The sequence below is a fragment of the Lucilia sericata genome, unplaced genomic scaffold (genome assembly GCF_015586225.1).
Source record: "Lucilia sericata isolate MDLA Ls3-8-SP2 unplaced genomic scaffold, ASM1558622v1 Contig001918F_arrow, whole genome shotgun sequence".
NCBI classification, from domain to species: Eukaryota; Metazoa; Arthropoda; class Insecta; order Diptera; family Calliphoridae; genus Lucilia; species Lucilia sericata.
In genome coordinates, this window is record NW_023995797.1 from 77,418 (window position 1) to 83,417 (window position 6,000).

Below are 6,000 nucleotides of genomic sequence, written 5' to 3' on the forward strand. Positions count from 1 at the left end.
CCTTTAAAACGAAAGATTTTCTATAGAAAACCTTTAAAACGAAAGATTTTCTATAGAAAAACTTTAAAAACGAAAGATTTCTATAGAAAACCTTTAAAACGAAAGATTTTCTACAGAAAACCTTTAAAACGAAAGATTTTCTATAGAAAACCTTTAAAACGAAAGATTTTCTATAGAAAACCTTAAAAACGCAAGATTTTATATAGAAAAGAAAACCTTTAAAACGAAAGAATTTCTATAGAAAACCTTTAAAACGAAAGATTTTCTATAGAAAACCATTAAAACGAAAGATTTTCTATAGAAAACCATTAAAACGAAAGATTTTCTATAGAAAACCTTTAAAACGAAAGATTTTCTATAGAAAACGTTTAAAACGAAAGATTTTCTATAGAAAACCTTTAAAACGAAAGATTTTCTATAGAAAACCTTTAAAACGAAAGATTTTCTATAGAAAACCTTTAAAACGAAAGATTTTCTATAGAAAACCTTTAAAACGAAAGATTTTCTATAGAAAACCTTTAAAACGAAAGATTTTCTATAGAAAACCTTAAAAACGAAAGATTTTCTATAGAAAAGAAAACCTTAAAAACGCAAGATTTTATATAGAAAAGAAAACCTTTAAAACGAAAAATTTTCTATAGAAAACCTTTAAAACGAAAGATTTTCTATAGAAAACCTTTAAAACGAAAGATTTTCTATAAAAACCCATATACATTAAAATTTTTTAAAATTTTTATAAAAAACTAGTATTTTTAAATAGATTTTATTTAATTTAAAAATAAAATCTTTAATATCTTTAATTTTAATATTAACCTCATATTTTTTCTTAAAAAATATCTTAGAATTTTTCAAAAAAAATTGTCATAATTAGCCTTTAAATAAATGTGTTCCGAAAAAACAAAGAAAAACAATTTCCAACATGCTTGACTTCATATTTCAAAATATGGTTTCAAATTTTCCTCAACTGTCAGTCATTAGAAAAGCGGTCTAGTTGTACTTGCTATTATAGAGGTATTTTTCTGTGGCACTATTTTAGTTCTTTTTCAACTAATTGCTTGGATTTTTGTTGTTCTGGGTGTTTTACTTAGTTACAAGTTAGAGCACGCGTTTACACGCCCATATGTTTAAATAGAAATGTAAGTGAAAGGGGTTTATTCTTTTTGGTGGGAGACATTGGGATATAGTACATGACAACCATGTGTATACCCTAGTATACGATTTGCGTTGTTAGTTGTACAAAAAAAAAATAGAGAAACACACATAAATTGTGTGTTTTAGAACGTTAATTTGGAGAGACTGTGTAAAATGATGCCTAGTTGAAGCGATGTTTTAAGGTTGCCAGATTTCTGAAAGCAAATCTAAGAATATTTGGGATATTTTGTGATAAGGCTTTTCAAAATGGCTTTAAGAATAGATTCAGATTGAATAATTACTCATTAAGTCAAAACATATTCGACAATTGAGACTAGACTATATACTAGACTATAAACTAGACTATAGACCAGACTATAGACTAGACTATAGACTAGACTATAGACTAGACTATTAACTAGACTATAGACTAGACTATAGACTAGACTATGGACTAGACTATAGACTAAACTATAGACTAGACTATAGAAGAGACTATAGACTAGACTATAGACTAGACTATAGTCTAGACTATAGACTAGACTATAGACTAGACTATAGACTAGACTATAGACTAGACTATAGACTAGACTATAGACTAGACTATAGACTAGACTATAGACTAGACTATAGACTAGACTATAGACTAGACTATAGACTAGACCAGGGGTCGGCAAACTACGGCTCGCGAGCCAAATGCGGCTCTTTGGATGTGGAGCTGTGGCTCTTTAGTTTCATAAACACTTTCTTATTTTATAAACAAATATTTATATATTTTAAAATCTTTCTGAATCGATTAACGAGCAGTGTTTGTTAAAACTAACAAAACAATTCGCAAACGTTTTTACAATATACACAACTTTTCATCTTTGTTTAATCGTTTTGTACGTAAGCAAAATAAAGCAAATTCTTTTTGGGCGAGAAAGAACGAAAACAAAACAATTAGTTTTCAGTCATTTCCTTGCTTTTATTTACCATTGTGCCATTTGGAATTGGTACTGGATCTCTAGAAATGCAGTTGATCAATTTAAAAAGTAAAGCTTTGGTTACGGAAAATTGTCAAAGTTTAAAAGCCAGTTGATAGAGTTAGGTAAAAAGCCAACTAACAAATGAATGTTTAGAGTCGTTTGTGAAACTTTCTAAAGCCATACAAACCTATCTCTCCCACTGAATTTGTTCCATGTATAAGTTAGTATTGTAAGAAAATGTTTAATTCTTTAAATTTTTAATTGAAAAGTTCAGTATAAACGAATGGGGCATCATGAGCGCTCCTACGAAGTGCCATTAGATAAGATGTAAATCATGATCGTAGTTAGTTAGTTAGTTTGAAAGGAGGATGTACATATATACATCAAATCCGAAGAAATACACCTAGGCCTCTATCGGGCCTGTTGTGCGCTCCATAACCAGTGCCTCAGGTGGGAATCGAACCCACCACCTCCGGTGTACCAGACTAGAACACTAACCACTAACCCACCGGAGGCCACTGATCCTACATTTCGAAATTTTCATGTTTTTCGAATTAAAACATGTTTTTTGAATATTGAATGTATCATAATTAATTAATTAATTAATAATGTGGAGAGTTTGGATACAGTTAAATACTAAAAACTTGGTCTATTTGAAAACTTCAATATTGGGTGTTGGTTGGTAGTATCAATTCGGAACCCATCTTATTAAATTTGGTACAGATATTTTTGTTTCTATAAATTTGTTTATGACGAATTTCACAACTATTATTAAGCCTGTTATGAGCGTTAAAGTCATTTTCTGAAGAAGAATTTATATGCGGGTATGGTCAACAATGAACTGATCATTAAAAAATTTTGGAGAGAGATTTTTCTTCCTATAATACTTGTTTGTATCGAATTGCGTCGCTATACTAATATGTATTATTAAATCAGTTATGAGCGTTAGAGTCATTTTCCGAAGTAGACCTTATAAAAGGGGATTGGTCAATTATGTTCGGATCCTCTTAAAATTTGGTCGAGAAATTTTGTTCTTATAAAACTTGTTTGTGTCGAATTTCGTCGCTTACTGCTATTATTAAGTCACTTAGGAGCGAAAGGGTAATTTTCTAGTGGTGATCTTATATGGTGGTAGGATCAATTATGAGTCGATAGTCACCAAATTTGGTAAAGAGATTTTTGTTCTTGTTTGTATTGAATTTCGTCATAATACAGTTATTATTAGGACAGTTATGAGCGTTAAAATCAAATTTGGAAGATAGATATTGGTTCTTATAAAAGTTGTTTATTTTGAATTTCGTTGAAATATTGCTACTGTTAAGTCAATTATGATCGTTAGTCATTTTCTGAAAAGGACCTTATATTGGGGTTGGTAAAATATGGTTCGATGTCCGCAATACATCACAATATAATTTCTGTATGCATAAAAAAAAAATCTTTATCTTGATTGCCGCCAAATTAATATATTACTTTATGCTGTATTAGCTGCGTCATCAATTTTCGTTATTTTTACATTTCCTGATATACTTCGAAAAGCCTTTTAAATTATAACACTGTCGCCCTACTCTAATAAACTTCTATATTTTTAAAAAATGTATTCGAATGACACATAAAAATTCAAAAAGTATTTGTAGTCAAAATCTATAAGAAAGATTCCTTGAAGAATGTCCTGTAGATAATTAAATCAAAAATTATGTTTTGAAGTGAATTCATAAAGTATTTCGTCATATGAAATCCAAAAAGCCCTAAGTTACATTGAACAAATTTTTTAGGAGAAGCAAAAAACCGTTTTTGTTTTGCTTACGGAGATATGAAATTTACGCCCTTGAGAATTTTTTTTCTGAAACACAAAAGGGCGTAAGTTACATTAAAAATAGTAAGTTTTAACATTTTCAACTAAATTCAAATCGGGGTTTGTTGGTCAAATAGGCCGAAACATGGAAGTCATAAGGCTTCTTTGTTTTCATAAAGATTTTCGGAATTTTTCTTTGAAAAAATTCTAAAACTGTTAAAATAATCTCTATATTACAAGGATTCGCTAAAACTGCCATTTTTGTTTTATTTGATGCCAATTTATAACATTTCACAGTTTCGAAGTTAAAAATTTAAATTTTCATTAATTTTAAGGTAATTTTAGAACATAACCTTTTAGAATTTCTTTGATAGGGACACTGATTTTAATTGTAGGAGTGTAAAATTTAACAGGAACATGTATTTTGATACGGTGCGTCATAATCAATCAAAAAGTCGATTTTGATTTTTTGTAACTTAGGGCTTTTTGGATTTCATATGAAGATTTGTAAAGTTTTAATAAACAAAAATGTTGTGGCTCTTTTAAAACATATGTTTTGTAAACTGTAAATTTTGGCTCTTCCGACTCAGAAGTTTGCCGACCCCTGGACTAGACTATTAACTAGACTATAGACTAGACTATAGACTAGACTATGGACTAGACTATAGACTAGACTATAGACTAGATTATAGACTAGACTATAGACTAGACTATAGACTAGACTATAGACTAGACTATAGACTAGACTATAGACTAGACTATAGACTAGACTATAGACTAGACTATAGACTAGACTATAGACTAGACTATAGACTAGACTATAGACTAGACTATAGACTAGACTATAACTAGGACTATAGACTAGACTATAGACTAAATATAGACTAGACTATAGACTAGACTATAGACTAGACTATAGACTAGACTATAGACTAGACTATAGACTAGACTATACCAGACAATAGACTAGACTATAGACTAGACTATAGACTAGACTATAGACTAGACTATAGACCAGACTATAGACTAGACTATAGACTAGACTATAGACTAGACTATAGACTAGACTACAGACTAGACTATAGACTAGACTATAGACTAGACTACAGACTAGACTATAGACTAGACCTACATATAGACTAGACTATAGACTAGACAATAGACAAGACTATAGACTAGACAATAGACAAGACTATAGACTAGACTATAGACTAGACTAGACTAGACTATAGACTAGACTATAGACTAGACTATAGACTAGACTAGACTATACTAGACTAGACTATAGACTAGACTATAGACTAGACTATAGACAAGACTATGACAGACTATAGACTAGACTATAGACTAGACTATAGACTAGACACTATAGACTAGACATAGACTAGACTATAGACTAGACTATAGACTAGACTATAGGACTAGACTATAGACTAGACTATAGACTAGACTATAGACTAGACTATAGACTAGACTATAGACTAGACTATAGACTAGACTATAGACTAGACTATAGACTAGACTATAGACTAGACTATAGACTAGACTATAGACTAGACTATAGACTAGACTATAGACTAGACTATAGACTAGACTATAGACTAGACTATAAACTAGACTATAGACTAGACTATAGACTAGACTATAGACTAGACTATAGACTAGACTATAGACTAGACTATAGACTAGACTATAGACTAGACTATAGACTAGACTATAGACTAGACTATAGACAAGACTATAGACTAGACTATAGACTAGACTATAGACTATACTATAGACTAGACTATAGACTAGACTATAGACTAGACTAGACTATAGACTAGACTATAGACTAGACTAGACTATAGACTAGACTATAGACTAGACTATAGACTAGACTATAGACTAGACTATAGACTAGACTACGACTAGACTATAGACTAGACTATAGACTAGACTATAGACTAGACTATAGACTAGACTATAGACTAGACTATAGACTAGACTACAGACTAGACTAAGACTAGACTATAGACTAGACTATTAGACTAGACAGACTATAGACTAGACTAGACTAGACTATAACTAGACTAGACTAGACTATAGACTAGACTATAACTAGACTAG